This window comes from Anomaloglossus baeobatrachus, chromosome 2 (assembly GCF_048569485.1).
Source record: "Anomaloglossus baeobatrachus isolate aAnoBae1 chromosome 2, aAnoBae1.hap1, whole genome shotgun sequence".
NCBI lineage: Eukaryota > Metazoa > Chordata > Amphibia > Anura > Aromobatidae > Anomaloglossus > Anomaloglossus baeobatrachus.
Window position 1 is genome coordinate 461,902,625 of NC_134354.1, and position 18,022 is coordinate 461,920,646.

The 18,022-nt window shown below is 44.7% G+C and overlaps 1 protein-coding gene across 2 annotated transcripts in view; it reads left to right on the forward strand.

Annotated features, from left to right (window-relative positions):
• The window catches only part of PHKG1 (phosphorylase kinase catalytic subunit gamma 1), a 74,785-nt gene continuing 56,763 nt past the window's right edge, over positions 1-18,022 (forward strand). Inside the window, exon 1 of one of the 2 annotated variants that reach the window (XM_075336323.1) lies at positions 1-135. The gene's annotated coding sequence lies outside the window, so the exon portion shown is untranslated. Of the gene's footprint in view, positions 136-8,290; positions 8,512-18,022 lie in introns of those variants that run through there. The other variant, XM_075336324.1, reaches the window with a different exon arrangement.

Below are 18,022 nucleotides of genomic sequence, written 5' to 3' on the forward strand. Positions count from 1 at the left end.
CAATGTATTTTTGGCAAGCCACTTGCTTAGATCTGCAGTGTTCAGAACACAAGCTCAGACTATTAGCTCTGTATGTGCATGCTGGAGGCTGGGAGCGTTCTCGGGGGTGTCCTGGAGGGCCCCACTTCAGTAACGGTAAGAGGGGATTTATCTGAAAACATAGATGAAGCCGTATCCTTATACGATCAGGATTTAGTCAAAGCCTGTAATCTCTGTGCTCACGAATCTGCCATTCTGTTCCCTTTCTCCCATAAAATAGACTGTCTGCATTAGTTGTCCTCATCATTTTTAGCTAAATGTTCCGTGAAGAAATAACCTTCAGTAAAAGAGTTTTATTATTTGTTTTTTTTGTTGTTTGCATTCAGTACAATTGTATTAATCTGACATCTTGTTTTTGATATAACCATTTATTGTAGAACTAAAATGTGAGATGAGAACAGCAATAAGACCGAAAAAAGGACATATTACAAGATCATTTATATTTTCATTGTTTCATAGTTTAGATTAAAGGATGATGCAGATGCCCATAATTTTGGATTTCATACAACCTCAGAGCCTTAATACTGCACCTATAAGCAGTCTGTGGGACATGCTGTGCCTCCAGAAGGCTCCAATTTCATACAATGGCATATGGCACCGAATTACAGATATTTTCTTCCCTCGAGTATTAATATGCAAAATGCCACATATGCTCTGCCGAACATTAAAGGGGTTTTCTGAAGTTTGAAACTTTCCTATTGATATGGATCCAATTACTGGGAACCCCACCAATCTCAAGAACCAGAGAATGTAGTGGTGGTGGTCAATCATGTGCACTACTGCTCCAATCATTCTTATAGGACTGCCAAAGATGAGCCAAGCACATCCCATCTCCGGCACTCCCATTTAGAATGACTGGAGCAGCAGCGCTCATGATCGACCACTCCATTCACACAGGATTTTCGAGAGCTCCAGTTTTTGGGAATAGTGGGGTCCCAGCAGTCTGACCCACAGCGATTGGGACGTTAACTCCTGTCGAATGGATAGGGGGATAACTCAAGGATATCCCTTTAAGGGGAGAGGCTGCGTTAGTGTGGTGAGGGGGCATTCTGGGTCACTTGGCATTAGGGCTCTTTATGACCTGTATGCAGTGGGTGAAATAAGTATTTGATCCTTTTCTGATTTTGTACGTTTGCCCACTGACAAAGACATGAACAGTCTATAATTTAAGGGTAGGTTAATTTTTTACAGTAAGAGATAGAATATCCAAAATAAAATCCAGAAAATCACATTGTATAAATTATAAAAATGTATTTGCATTTTGCAGAGAGAAATAAGTATTTGATCCCTCTGGCAAACCAGACTTAATAATTGGTAGCAAAACCCTTGTTGGCAAGCACAGCAGTCAGACGTTTTTTGTAGTTGATGATGAGGTTTGCGCACGTCATGAGTAGTGATGAGCAGACCCGGACTGTAATAGTTCGGATCCTCTCGGTTTCAAAGATACCTGGGTGCCAGGTGTTTAATCCGGAACTGAAGAAATTAAAAAAATAAAGCAAGAATGAAGAAAATAAGAATGAATCCAGCTCTTCATACTTACCGAGGATCTGTCGCGGCTGTACGATGCTCTATCTCGGCCTCACCTTCACTTCCTGGGCTGCTTATCATTGCTCATACATATGCACTGCTCTCCCCGCCCACCGGCCATCCTGGCATCTGTGATTGGTTGCAGTCAGATGTGCCCCCAGCCTGTGTGACAGCGTCTGCCTGCAACGAATAAAAGGCGCTGTCTGCGGGTCAGTATCATGGCATAAAATGTAATAAATAGAAGAATTGGCGTAGAATCCCCCCATATTATGATACCCAGTACAGATAAATCATATGGCTACAGAGTGCAGCGCCCATCCATGCGCTTATTTTGGCTGTGTATCAAAGCAAGAGGAATCACATGTGGCTTTTTTTAACTATTTAAATAAATAATTTAAAAAAACGGCATGCGGTCTTTCACAATTTTGATACCCAGCCGTGATAAAACCCAACAGCTTTAGTCCTCCTAGCCTAAAAATAGCAACCTGTAGCTGCCTGAGCTTGTCGCATGCATTTGATACGACAAGCTCGGCGCTTTACCCAGCTCTACCCGATTGCCCTGATGCGGTGGCAATCGGGGTAATGATGGGTTAATAACAGCACACAACTGTCGTCAAGCCCAAAATTAGTAATGGGAAGGTCATAGACCCCCCCATCATTAATCCTATAAGTAAAAAGAAATACACAAACACTGAGAAAAATCCTATATTTGGAATAAAATACAAAAAAACACCCTCTTTCACCACTTTATTAACCCCAAAAAACATCCCTGCAGGGCCAATGTAATCCACACGAGGTCCCACGGCGGTCCTGGCTCTGCTACATCCGAGTGGAGAGACCGAAAACATGCCCTATCTCTCTAGGCTCCGAAAAACACTGACAAGTAGGACCCGGCTGACAGCAGTGACGTCACTCAGTTCACTGGAGGTCATACCCAGGTTCCCACGGTATTATCTCTGGTGACCTGAAGCACTCTCTGGCTTAAAGTAAGGGGCCGTGCCCCACACCCTGCCAGCCCTTAACACAGAGTGCTGGCTGGGGGTCAGGATGTGCAGCCTGCACACCCCAGCCGGCACTGTCACCATTAGTGCTGCACCTCTATTCATGATTAAACCAAACAAAAAAAAACTAATAAAAATGTATACTTTATTTCTATATCAATTAAAAAGGTTATATTCATACAACCAGAGACACACAATGTGCATAGAGTGTTACATACACTGGATGGAAAGTGTAAGGGTAATTGTATCTAGGGGCTGTGCAGAGCAATGGTAAGTAAACCTAATAGATTCAGATGCTGGACCCTAGGGGATATGACTCACCCTTAATTGGTCACTGCCTAGCAATGGGGCTTTAAGCACCCTAACTTTCTTGGTGCCCCCATTCCACGGCGGCTGCCCCTATTGTATCCCTTACTAACTTGAAAATAACCATCACCAAATTTACCAGAATAAAGTACTAAGTGCAAAACCACATATACACATACAACAGACACAAATTAGTAGGTGGGTGAGAAAAAGGAATACACCCATTGAGTACTTTACGATTTGTTGGTAGCGCCTCCAGGCCTACTGTCGAGCCATGCATGTCAGCAAAGAATGACAATTCATATGTCTGCATATGTCTGCAACGCTCAGTTGTGTCTTTGACCTCGCCTTTCTCCCAACGCGTTTCCCCCCATTTGTGCCTAGGGTTCATCAGGGGGATCAAAGCTGACAACAGGGGAGAAAGTCACATCCCCGTCGTCTCTTCCAAATAGTTGTGGGGTATAGCATGTAGATCACAGGAGCTCATAGCCAGATGTCTGTGACACCTGGCTATGAGCTCCTGTGATCTACATGATATACCCCACTGTGTATTGATGAACCCCAGGCACAAATGGGGGGAAACGCGTTGGGAAAAGGGCGAGGTCAAAGACAAAACTGAGCGTTGCTGACATATGAATTGTCATTCTTTGCTGACATGCATGGCTCAACAGTAGGCCTGGAGGCGCTACCAACAAACCGTAAAGTATTCAATGGGTGTATTCCTTTTTCTCACCCACCTATCTATAGTCATCTGATATGATTCATGCCTCTTTCTAGGGATGTTTCTGGGGACATGTTATCCTTGGAATAATGCAGTATGGTACTTTATCCCTTAGGGCTGAAACACACATCCGTGAAACACGTGCGTGTTTGGTCCGTTTCCGTGTATACTGAAGACACGGCCAAACGTGCACCAATGTTATTGTATGATAAAAGCTCCACGTGCGTTTTTGATGCATGTCCGTTTGTCCGTGTCCGTGATCCGTACCTGTGTGCGTTTTGCACAGCAGCATGTCCGTTTTCTGCACGCAACACGCAGCACGGACCCAATGAAAGTCAATGGGTCTGTGCGCACGTCCGAGTGACACAGACGCATCTCTGTTTGCTCCCTGTATGTTTTGTGTTTTTTTCATGTGATGTCGGTCTTTTTTCTTTTTCTGTTTCGTTCTCTCCCTCAGTCCGTCGGACGGTCTCTATGTCTGTCGGTCGGTCTCTCAGTCTTATCTGTCCCTCTAGCTGTCTGTCGGTCAGTTCCCCCCCTCTCTCATACTTACCGTTCCCCGATCTCCGGCGTGGCTCTTCACGGCTGTTATAAAAACTTAGGTGATTTTTACTATTTTGAAAAAGCCGGCCGCTCGTTAATCAATCTCGTATTCCCTGCTTTACCCGCCCACCGGCGCCTGTGATTGGTTGCAGTCACACACGCCCACCACGCTGAGTGACAGCTGTCTCACTGCACCCAATCACAGCAGCCGGTGGGCGTGTCTATACTGTGCAGTAAAATAAATAAATAAATAATTTAAAAAAACGGCGTGCGGTCCCCCCCCATTTTAACACCAGCCAGATAAAGCCATACGGCTGAAGGCTGGTATTCTCAGGATGGGGAGCCCCACGTTATGGGGAGCCCCCCAGCCTAACAATATCAGTCAGCAGCCGCCCAGAATTGCCGCATACATTATATGCAACAGTTCTGGGACTGTACCCGGCTCTTCCCGATTTGCCCTGGTGCGTTGGCAAATCGGGGTAATAAGGAGTTATTGGCAGCCCATAGCTGCCAATAAGTCCTAGATTAATCATGTCAGGCGTCTCCCCGAGATTCCTTCCATGATTAATCTGTAAGTGACATTTAAAAAACACACACACCCGAAAAATCATTTATTAGAAATAAAAAACACTAACAAAGTCCCTCATCACCAATTTATTAACCCCGACAAAGCCCTCCATGTCCGGCGTAATCCACGGCCCTCCAGCGTCGCTTCCAGCTCTGCTACATGCAGGTGACAGGAGCTGCAGAATACACCGCCGCTCCTGTCAGCTCCACGCAACAAATGAGGTGAGTAGCGCGATCAGCTGAGCTGACACTGAGGTTACCCGCGGCCACCGCTGGATCCAGCGGTAATTAACCCGATGTGTACTGTAGCTAGGAGTGCAGGGAGCCAGCGCTAAGCAGTGTGCGCGTCTCCCTGCTCTCTGCACATGTAGCAGAGTGACGCGTGTCGTTATGATCGCTGCTGCGTCTGCTGTGTTTGACAGCTAAGCAGCGATCATAACAGCGACTTACAAGGTCGCTGTTGCGTCACAGAAAATGGTGACGTAACAGCGACGTTGTTGTTGCTGTCGCTATGTGTGAACCCAGCTTAAGGTGTCACCTAGTGTAAATATTTATTGCAGTTGACGCTTTTAGGTAGCAACCGCTCTACTAATTTGTGTCTGTTGTATGTGTATATGTGGTTTTGCACTTAGTACTTTATTCTGGTAAATTTGGTGATGGTTATTTTCAAGTTAGTAAGGGATACAATAGGGGCAGCTGCCGTTGAATGGGGGCACCAAGAAATTTAGGGTGCTTAAAGCCCCATTGCTAGGTATGGACCAATTAAGGGTGAGTCATATTCCCTAGGGTCCAGCATCTGAATCTATTAGGTTTATTTACCATTGATCTGCACAGCCCCTAGATACAATCACCCTTACACTTTCCATCCGGTGTATCTAACACTTTATGCACATTGTGTGTCTCTGGTTGGATGAATATAACCTTTTTAATTGATATAGAAATAAAGTATACATTTTTATTAGGAGGTTTTTTTGTTTGGTTTAATAGTTGATACCCCTGATACTATATCCTTTTGGTCTTTTGTACCTCTATTCATGAACCAGAAGGCTCAGGATGAACAGATCTCTTCATCCGTGATGTTTCTGTCCGCTATAATCATGCATGGGGGTCCCCTTGAGGAGTGCTGCATGTCTCATGAAGCAGGATGCTCCGGATGAACAGCTCTGCTCATCCTGAGCCTACCGATTCATGAATAGATGTGCAGCACTCCTCCGTGAGTGGGCGCAGAGATCTGCTCATCCTGAGCCTCCTGGTTCATGAATCATGAACCAGGTAGCTCAGGATGAGCAGATTTCTGCACCCGCAATGTTTCCTCTTTCCTCTTGTCCTTCCCGGTTTATGATTAGATGTGCAGCACTCCTCTGTGTGAGCGGGCGCAGAGATCTACTCATCCTGAGCCTCCGGGTTCATGATTCATGAACCCGGAGGCTCAGGATGAGTAGATCTCTGCACCTGTGATGTTTCCTCCTGTCCACTATAATCATGCTTCGCCCCCTCTGCAATCCCCACCTCCATCTAGGGGTCTTACCCCCAGACCACAATGTGGACTTATATGCACGCAGCGCCAGAAGTGAATGTGTGACCTGGAAGCAGCTTGCTGCCATGACATGGAGCCTTGGTGAGTACACTGCGCTCACTCCTAGCCCCCCCATCCCTTCCAACAACATTTTTTATCTGGTCCCTTTAGACTTACATGCTTCTTTTTGAGCCACTCCTTTGTTGCCTTGGCTGTATGTTTTGGATTATTGTCTTGCTGGAAGACCCATTTTTAGTGTCCTGTCGGAGGGAAGGAGGTTGTCACTCAGGATTTTATGGTACATGGCTTCATCCATTGTCCCATTGATGCGGTGAAGTAGTCCGGTGCCCTTAGCAGAGAAACACCCCCAAAACATAATGTTTCCACCTCCATGCTTGATAGTGGGGACAGTGTTCTTTGGGTCATAGGCAGAATTTCTCTTCCTCCAAACACGATGAGTTGAATTAATGCCAAAGAGCTCAATTTTGTCTCCTCTGACCACAGCACCTTCTCCCAGTCACTCTCAGAATCATCCAGGTGTTCATAGGCAAACTTCATACGGGCTGCACATGGGCCTTCTTGAGCAGTGAGACTTTGTGGGCACTGCAGGATTTTAATCCATTATGACGTAATGTATTACCAATGGTTTTCTTGGTGACAGGGGTCCCAGCTGCATTGAGATCATTAACATGTCCCCTCCAGTATAGTTTTAGGCTGATCTCTCACTTTCCTCATGATCCTGGATACCCCACGAGGTGAGATTTTACATGGAGCGCCAGATCGATGTCGATTGACACTCATTTTGTATTTCTTCCATTTTCTTACTATTGTACCAACAGTTGTCTCCTCACCCAGCATCTTACTTATGGTTTTGTAGCCCATTCCAGCCTTGTGCAGGTCTATGATCTTGTCCCTGACATCCTTAGAAATCTCTTTTGTCTTCCCCAGGTTGTAGAGGTTAGAGTCTGACTGATTGATTGAGTCTGTGGACAGGAGTCTTTTATACAGGTTACAATTTAAGACAATTGTCTTTAATGCAGGTAACGAGTTGATTAGGAACGTCTAAGTGTCTGTAGGAGCCAGAACTCCTAATGGTTGGTAGGGAATCAAATCCTTAATTCTCTCTGCAGAATGCAAATAAATTTATAAAATATATACAATGTATTATCTGGATTTTATTTTGGATAGTCTATCTCTCACTGTTAAAATTGTGGGGTCCCCTCCTATTTTGATAACCAGCCATGGTAAAGCAGACTTCTGGGGGCTGATATTATCAGGCTGAGAAGGCCCATGGTTATTTAGCCTTTCCAGGCTAAAAATACCAGCCCGCAGCCATCCCAGAATTGGTGCATCACATTAGATGTGCTAGTTATGGCACTTTGCCCGACTCTTCCCAATTGCCCAGGTATGGTGACAATCAGGGTAATATTTTTTTGGGTTGATGTCAGCTGTGTAGTGTCACTGGGCAACAAGCCTAGGAGTTAGTAATGTAAAAGTGTCTATCATACACCCCCATTACTAACCCAGTAATAAAAACAAACACACAGAGGAAAAAATAATTTATTTGAATAAAGACTCCATCACACTAGCCATGGTTCACCAATTTATTATCAAAAATGTTCCCAAGAAGTTACGTTGTAGTCCACATTCCTCGAATACAGCTCCAGTGAATGTGAAAATCAGTAAAGTACAGCTATTCACAGGCACTGTGCAGTGATGACAATGCTCATCAGCCTCTGGTCTCGTTGAGTGTAGCGTTGAGCTGTCTAACAGCCGCAAAACATGCAAGGAGAATAAGAACCTGCGATAATTATCGAATGAGTAACAGGCATACCCGAGCACCCTGATTCTCAATCACGTATCGAGCAGTGGCGAGCACACTCGCACATCACTAGTGAGGATGTTTTAGCCTGGTGCATAGAAAAACTGAAGTATCTGCTCATGACAACCAATCGGAATTCACTTAAATTTCTGTTAGGGATTTTCATTATTTACTTCAACGAGGCATAATGAAATGTAATAGAAGATGCTGCCGGTCTCTTGCCTCCTCTTCCCCTCCTTATATTCTGCTATTCAGAACATAAATGATGTAACATCCTTCTAGGAAACGGCTTATGTAACAGCTAAAACGAGCTGCAGACATATCCAGCTTAGTCATCTATCAAGAGCAGAATATGGAAAAGAGAATGTACTAAGGTCTGTGGGATTTCACAATATATATTTACAGGCGGTAACCTTACAGGAAGGGTCCTCAGGGATCGTTTCCCAATAATGCTGTGGTAAAGAAAAAGGTAAGATGATATTATGGACTTGACTTGAAAGTCACAGACACAGATACCAAACGAAGCATATATTTACCCTTTTCTGCTCATCCTTATACATACATCTCTTTGACACATTTTTGGTGATGATATGACTGAAATGTCAACATTTAAAGGGACTGTCAACACAGAATGACTGTTGTAACCAAGTACAGGCGCTCGTGCATCATGGCGGGGCCAAACATTTCAGTGCTCCTTCCCACCTGCTTGTTTTCGATCTATCTACGCCTTTCTCTGGCCCTTTGAAGTCAGAGCTGTCAATCAGAGAAGAGGATGGGAGGGTGGAGATTGAGGGAAAACAAGCAGGTGGGAAGCTGCACTTAAGTGTTTAGCCCCACCATGATGCTCAAGTGCCTGGACTTGGTTTGAACAGTTATTCTGTGCTAAAAGAGTCCCCTTAAGTGAACTTTTCTACCTACTTGTTTTCCATCTACCTTTGACTTTCTCTGTCTCTATAAAGCCAGAGCTGTCAATCAAAGAAGAGGTGGTGGGGAGTGGAGATAGATGGAAAATAATTAGGTGGCAGGTGCACTTAAATCTTTGGCCCCACTAAGGGTTCATGCCAGGGGTCTGTACTTAGTCTGAATAGTCATTGTCCGCTGACAGAGTCCCCTTAATGTCATTCTTTAAGGAGCCTTAGAGTAATAATCCCACTTTTTATGGTAATACCATAGCAGATTCATAGTGAATAGCTAGCAATGTACAGTTTTATAGAAAAATAATGTTTAATCCCTTCACAGTGATCTGATCAGCCGACATGTGCCTCTAACATTGGAGATCTTCCCACCACTGATAACTCGTTAAATCCCACTGTCAATCTCTGACATTGGGCTGTAACCTGTGCCGACAGGGAGTGCATCATTCGCTGCTCTCATCAGCGGCCCTGTGATGTAATGGGTTGTTATGAAAGCTAGGAGTTAGCTGATGACCCCTGTTTCTGTGATGACGAACTTCCTATGAACGTTGGCTGCGAGCTGTTGTACCTAGGAGATGATCATTTCCACTGTACAGAGTGGTGCTGTGCCCTGCTCTGTACAGAGTGGTGCTGTGCTCTGCTCTGTACAGTGGAAGCAATTGGAATATCGCAGCTTCAAGTCCCCTAAGGGGACTAGTAAAAAAGTGCAAAAAAAGTTTTTAAAAGTATAAAAAAATTAAAAAACCCCTATAAAAGTTCAAATCACTTCCCTTTTGACCCATTGAATATAAAACAATAAAAAAAAATCACGTATTTGGTATCAACGCGTTTAGAAATGTCCGATTTATTGGGATATAAAATTAATTAATCTGATCGGTAAACAGTATAATGAAGGAAAAAATAAAAATGCCAAAATCTCGTTTTTTTGGCCAGCACAACATTGCAAAAAAAGGCAATCAAAAGATTGCACGCACCCCAAAGGGGTATTTGTAAAATCAACAGCTCAGGACACAAAAAATAAGCTGTCACACAGCACCAGATCCCGAAAAATGACAACATTATGGTTCATCGAAAATGGTGATGACAAAAATGCCATTTACTTATTTTTTTATTTTTATTTTTTTTACAAATTTCTGTTTGTTCTTTTTTTAATATTTAAATAAAAAAACAAACAAAGAAAGTATACATGTTTGGTATCTATGAACTCATACTGACCTGGGGAATTGCCAGGCCAGTTTAACCATATAGTTAATGTGATGCCCCACGGGCTGTGGGGTACACAGGGGGAGTCATGGTCGCAGCCAATGCCCGGTTCCGTGGCCCTGGGGGTCGGTCTGAATAAAAAAGAAAAGGGGTAAAAATAAAAGAAAATAAAATAAAAAAGTTTGTCGACTACGCCACTTGCGGTGTGCAGACAGGTTATTGGGGCCGCCGCTGCAGGGTCCTGCTGGGGCTGATGGAATGGTGCAGCTTAGGTGTTTGTGTAGCGCTCCTGAACCACTCAGGGCATTACTAGGAACTGCATCCTCATCAGGATGCATTGCCTACCCCCTGGGACCTGGAACACCAGTGCCAGCAACACCCACACCCACCAAAATCCCAGTTTCCACTCCACACCAGGGGTAATTGGCTTGTCGGACACAAGGGGATGGCTACCTAGAGGACGGAGTCAGACCAGGGGACTAGACAGCCTGGTGGGAGGGGGCAGCAGTTAGTCAAGCAGAGTCTAGAGTAGTGAGTGAAAGTGGAAAGACGTGCCTAGAGCTGGGTCGTGTAACGGTGACCTGGGGGCACAGGAGAGTGGTCGCCAGGGCAGGTGCACCCGGGTACCTCTGGGACCAGAGCACCGATGGGGCACAGGGCCCTAGGTCAGACGCCAGTTTCATATGGTCTGGAAAATATCTGCAAAGTGAGGGGACCTTCATGGACCTCACTGACCCACAGATCCGGGCGCACAAGCATTAAAGCAAGGATCAGGGTTTGGGACACAGACCAGCCCTACAGGGTCCACACTGCCCGCCGTATGGACAAGGAGACTACTACAAAAAGGGACAGTCGGGCCCCAAACTGCTCCACGCTACGGGGACCCAACCACACTGAGGGTGTCGGGGACAGAGTAACCGAGTCATCAACTGGCACTGGAACAACAGGGACCTCAACCAGCCGTCCGAGGGTCAAATATGAGTAGAGACTGTTAACCCCTTCAGTCCCGGGGCACTTTCCGTTTTTGCATTTTTGTTTTTTGCTCCCCTTCTTCCGAGAGCCGTAACTTTTTTATTTTTCCATCAATCTTGCCATATGAGGGCTTGTTTTTTGCGGGACAAGTTGTACTTTTAAATGAATCCATAAGTTTTACCATATAGTGTACTTGAAAACAGCAAAAAAATTCCAAATGCGGAAAAATTGCAAAAAAAGTGTGATGGCACAATAGTTTTTGGGATGTTTTATTCACGGTGTTCACTATATGGTAAAACTGATGTGTGGGTATGATGCCTGAGGTCGGTGCGAGTTTGTAGACACCAAACATGTATAGGTTTACTTGTATCTAAGGGGTTAAAAAAAATTCACAAGTTTGTCCAATAAAAGTGGCGCACGTTTTGCGCCATTTTCCGAAACACGTAGCGTTCTTATTTTTTGAGATCTATGGCTCAGTGATGGCTTATTTTTTGCGTCTCGAGCTGACGTTTATAATGGTACCATTTTTGCGCAGATGATACGTTTTGATCGCCTGTTATTGCATTTTGCGTAAAACTTGCGGCGACCAAAAAACGTAATTTTGGCGTTTGGAATTTTTTTGCCACTACGCCGTTTACCAATCAGATTAATTGATTTTATATTTTGATAGATCGGGCATTTCTGAATGCGGCGATACCATATATGTGTATATTTATTTATTTTTTAACCCTTTAATTTTCAATGGGGGGAAAGGGGGGTGATTTTAACTTTTAGGTGTTTTTTTTTATTTTTTAAAACTTTTTTTTTACTTTTTTTTTTATTTTACTAGTCCCCCTAGGGGGCTATAGCGATCAGCAATCCGATCGCTATTATCTATCTGCTGATCACAGCTATACAACTGTAAACAGCAGATTCAGTCACTTTGTTTTTCCCTCTGCTCTCGGCTGAGGGAAAACAAAAGTGAAACATCATAGCAGCAGGCGTCATCACATGACCCTGTGCTACGATGGCAACCACCGATAGTCACATGATAACGCACGTGACTTCCGGTGGGGTCGGCGGTAAGTAAAAAATATGGCCGCGCGCATTTAGATCTTGCTGCCAGACTTTGGCAGCAAGATTTAAGGGGTTAATGGCAGGCACACATGTCAGCTGTTGAAAACAGCTATGTGTGCCGACCGCCGCCTGCCCGCGACAGGGGGCGGGGCTTAACGGGACACGCTCCATGACGGATATATCCGTCCATGGTCGTGAAGGTGTTAATTACAACCCACAGTGTGGCCTCCCTTATTACTCCATCATACATCAACCGGGCTTAGCCCTACCTGCGGAGGGCCTACCACCACAGCTGCCATTACTATCAGCCCTTGAGATAATCAACTCAGCAGCGGCGGTTCCACCATCTTAACCGCAACCCGCAGGAGGCGTCACACAAATGACTTTAATCTCCCCTGTAAAATACTCCCCATTAAAAAAGCACTCAGGGCATGGGACTAGACAAGTGACATTCCTCATTAGTAAACCGCCCGGGACCGAGTACCCCATTCCCTGGGCGACACATTTGAGCCCTCTGCAAGCAGGGACAGGCCCCAGCAGTGAATGATGGGGATGGTAGTGGGGATCCATCTGTGTGGATGCACGGGGCGATAATAAAACAGTCCACACCAGTATTGCAGTTTCAACTTGCCTTGCTTTTACTTTTGGTACTTGGACCGCTGGTGCCGGTTCCGTATGTTCCCGCTCCCCTTGTTCTCCGTGCCAGCTGTGACCTGGGCTGGCTGTCCTCCATGCACACTTGTTGTGGTTGGACTCCCGTGGCCTGGAGCCACTTAGGAGTCCCTTCTCTTCAGTCTTGGTCCTACTGCAGGCAGCCTGGACTATTTAAGGGGTTCAGTCCCCGGTCCCCTCTTTGCTGCTCGTGCTTCAGACTCTTTGGGTTGGCGATGGACCCTGGAGATCTTCTCGCCCGGCAGAGCACCCCGCCTTGTGCTGAGTCCTGTGAGCCTTGGTTCCAGACTTCCACAGGCGTCCTGCAGTTCCTGAAGTCTTACACTTCCAAAAGTAACCCACGGTGCCTGGAGTCCTGGTTCCGTACTCCACAACTCCTTCCTTCACTCTACTTCACTAAACTCACTACTCAACTGACTACTTCCTCCCGTCAACTTCCCAACAGACCACTGGCACCTCCCCCTCGCTGGGTCTCTCCCTACAGATTGGGTAGTGACTATTTAGTCAGTGTCCTTCCCTTTTACCTGTTGCTAGGTAGTCTCCCAGTCTGGTGTTGGGGTTGTGTATGTGGCCAGAAGGTGCTGGTGTACTGGCCGGCATGGATATTCCGGGGTTTGGGTTTCCACTGGTTACATTTGTGGCACCTGGTACCGCAGGGGTTCTACATGAACATGGTAAATAGTAAAAATAAAAAAACAATTGTGGAATTGCACTTTTTTGCCTGGAATCTTTTTCTAATCAATTTGGTGATTGCAGGTTGAAGAACCCTAATGAATACAGTGAAAATTGAAAAAAAAAATGTTTTTAAAAGTTTTTGTTTTTGTATGAAGAAAATTATAAAATTTCAAATCACCCACTTTTTTCCTCATTAAAAATAAAGAAGTAAAAAACCCACATATTTGTTATCGCTACGTCTGTAAAAGTCCAATCTATAAAAAAATATATATTAATTAACATGATTGGTAAATGGTGTAATGGAAAAAATATCTAAACGCCAGAATTACAGATTTTCAGCCGCAGCAACACTGCAAAAAATGCAATAAGAGGTGATGAAACCATTGTATCTATCACAAAATTGTATCAATAATCTTGTCTATGGGTTCATAAAAATAAGCCCTCACACAGCTCCATCAACCAAAAATTGAAAAAGTTATGGGTCTCAGATTATGATGACACATGCAAAAGCTTTTTCCCCAAATTTCCAAATTTGTCTTTACCACTTAAAAAAAACCTATGAATGTTTGGTAACTTCATAATCATACTGACCCCGAGAATCACACTGCCGGGTAATTTCTACCATATAGGGAACACTGTAACTAAGAACCACCGCCCCAAAAAAAATAGCCATATTGAGAAGAGGTTATGGGGTTTGCCCAGCACATTTTTCTAAAACAACTCAGCAAAGTCTAAAAATTAGCTGCATTTCATTACAAATATTATAGGCCATCCAGCTTGTCTAATGATTATTGATAGGGGGAATGTTACATAGGCGAGAAGGGTCTTTGGGGAATTTACGGTGACACAGGCGTAAAGGTGTGAAATACAGCCTGTACAGTATATATGAGAACCCTGCTCCCATTTCAATCCCTTCTGTTTTATGTCCTGTACCTGTCATAAGGCAAATTTATTGAGATGTTGCTCACATTTATTTGCCCATATTTGAAAGAAAAAAAAAATAACAGTGCTGAACCGAATATCAAGTACTTATTGGAAAATGTAGTAAAGGAGGAATACTGGTAAGGGCTTTACCCAGACGGACTAGGTTCCTTATTTCTAACTAAGGCCCTGTGCGCACTAGAAAATGGAATTTTCTTAAGAAAATTCCGCAGGCTCTGAAAGATTTCCGCACCCGCGGAAAAAAACGCAAAAAAGACGCACTGAACTCCACATGCGTTTTGTTGCGTTTTGTTGCGGTTTTGGTGCTGTTTTTTCACTGGTTGGTACATGTGTTTTAATGCATTCAATGCAATAAAGCACATGGAAAAAAAAAAAGGTAATTTCCTTCTGAGAGAGATAGAGAGATAGATAGATAGATACATAGATAATGGATAGATAGATAGATAATAGATAGATAGATGGATGGATAGATACAGTGCCTACAAGTAGTATTCAACCCCCTGCAGATTTAGCAGGTTTACACATTCGGAATTAACTTGGCATTGTGACATTTGGACTGTAGATCAGCCTGGAAGTGTGAAATGCACTGCAGTAAAAAAGAATTTTAGTTCTTTTTTTAATTTTTTTTTAAAATTGTGAAAAGTTTATTCAGAGGGTCATTTATTATTCAACCCGTCAAACCACAAGAATTCTGTTTGGTTCCCCTAAAGTATTAAGAAGTATTTCAGGCACAAAGAACAATGAGCTTCACATGTTTGGATTAATTATCTCTTTTTCCAGCCTTTTCTGACTAATTAAGACCCTCCCCAAACTTGTGAACAGCACTCATACTTGGTCAAAATGGGAAAGACAAAGGAGCATTCCAAGGCCATCAGAGACAAGATCGTGGAGGGTCACAAGGCTGGCAAGGGGTACAAAACCCTTTCCAAGGAGTTGGGCCTACCTGTCTCCACTGTTGGGAGCATCATCCGGAAGTGGAAGGCTTATGGAACTACTGTTAGCCTTCCACGGCCTGGACAGCCTTTGAAAGTTTCCACCCGTGCCGAGGCCAGGCTTGTCCGAAGAGTCAAGGCTAACCCAAGGACAACAAGGAAGGATCTCCGGGAAGATCTCATGGCAGTGGGGACATTGGTTTCAGTCAATACCATAAGTAACGTACTCCACCGCAATGGTCTCCGTTCCAGACGACCCCGTAAGGTACCTTTACTTTCAAAGCGTCATGTCAAGGCTCGTCTACAGTTTGCTCATGATCACTTGGAGGACTCTGAGACAGACTGGTTCAAGGTTCTCTGGTCTGATGAGACCAAGATCGAGATCTTTGGTGCCAACCACACACGTGACGTTTGGAGACTGGATGGCACTGCATACAACCCCAAGAATACCATCCCTACAGTCAAGCATTGTGGTGGCAGCATCATGCTGTGGTGCTGTTTCTCAGCCAAGGGGCCTGGCCATCTGGTCCGCATCCATGGGCAGATGGATAGCACGGCCTACCTGGAGATTTTGGCCAAGAACCTCCGCTCCTCCATCAAGGATCTTAAGATGGGTCGTCATTTCATCTTCCAACAAGACAACGACCCAAATCACACAGCCAAGAAAACCAAGGCCTGGTTCAAGAGGGAAAAAATCAAGGTGTTGTAGTGGCCTAGTCAGTCTCCTGACCTTAACCCAGTTGAAAACTTGTGGAAGGAGCTCAAGATTAAAGTCCACATGAGACACCCAAAGAAACTAGATAACTTGGAGAAGATCTGCATGGAGGAGTGGGCCAAGATAACTCCAGAGACCTGTGCCGGCCTGATGAGGTCTTATAAAAGACGATTATTAGCTGTAATTGCAAACAAGGGTTATTCCACAAAATATTAAACCTAGGGGTTGAATAATAATTGACCCACACTTTTATGTTGAAAATGTATTAACATTTAACTGAGCAACATAACTTGTTGGTTTGTAAGATTTATGCATCTGTTAATAAATCCTGCTCTTGTTTGAAGTTTGCAGGCTCTAACTTATTTGCATCTTATCAAACCTGCTAAATCTGCAGGGGGTTGAATACTACTTGTAGGCACTGTAGATAGATAGATAGATAGATAGATAGAGGGATAGATAATCAATAAATAGAGGACAGATCAATCAATAGATAGAGTCCCTGTGAGGACACACTGCAGTTCTCGAAAGCGGTAGTGTGTTCGCATTACCGACCATGAGAAATGACCTGTAATTACCTCTGCAGGCTCGTTACGAGGCTGCATTCAGTACAGTGTGTCAGACACGGCTGGATGCAAGCGTCGTGGGACCTGCGTGGATTACGCCGGAGCTGTGTGTTGGGAGGGGTTAATAAACAGGTGAAAGAGGGGGCTTTTTTCTGTTTTATTTAAAATAAAGGATTTTTCGGTGTATGTGTTTATTCACTTTACTTATGGGTTAATCATGAAAGCTGTCTCATAGACGCTGCCATGATTAAGCCTGGACTTAAATGGCAGCAATCCGCTGCCATTTAACTCCTTATTACCTGGATTGTCACCGCATCACGGCAATCTGGAAGAGCCGGGGACACTCCGGGACTGTCGCATAATGGATGCAACAGTCCCGGGACAGCTGTGGGCTGATATTCTCGGCTGTGGGAGGGGGGGGCATTAACCCTGGCCCTCGCCCTCCCCAGCCTGAGAATACCGTGCTAGCGCTGTGTGTTTACCTCGGCTGGACGGTAAAAATACGGCGGCGCCAGCGGTTTCTTTTTTGTATTTTTATATCTACGTTTGATTTCTATGTGTATTATATATGTCTGTATCTGTGTGTGAGTGTGATCTGTGTGTGTTTACTCTCTGCTCCGCTTCCTCTTCCGGTCATAATGACATCACTTCCCTGCAAAACGCAGGGCAGTGATGAACATTATATCCCGAAAACGCGGAATACCGCAGGGAATAACGCAGGAAAACGCAATGAACCGCACACAATTTGCTGCCTTCGTTATTCCCTGCAGGATTTCACGATTACATTACAGTCAATGGAGGGAAATCCCGCAGCTACCTGCGGAAAGAATTGACATGCAATTGTTTTTGCTGCGGGAATCCCGCAGCAAAACATGCAGCTGTCAAAATCCGCCTAGTGCGCACAGCATTTTTTTTTACGTAGAATTTGCTGGTGAATCACTGCAGAGATGTTATGAACATTTTCTGCAGCGAAACATGCAGCAAATCCGCAGGAAATCCGCGGGAAAAACCGGGAAGTGCGCACAGGGCCTAAAGGTGGCTTTACATATTGCAACATCGCAAACGACATCGCTGTAACGTCACCGGTTTTGTGACGTAATAGCGACCTCCCCAGCGACATTGCAGTGTGTGAAACACATCAGCGACCTGGCCCCTGCTGTGAAGTTGCTGATCGCTACAAATCGTTCAGGACCATTCTTTGGTCCTTTGTTTCCCGCTGTGCAGCATGATCGCTAGAAAGTCTCAGTGTGTAAAGGGGACTTTACAGCGACTTCGTTAGCGACTTCCCTTTCAAAAAGCTGCTTTACAACGTCCCCAATGACTAGCTAGGTCGTTC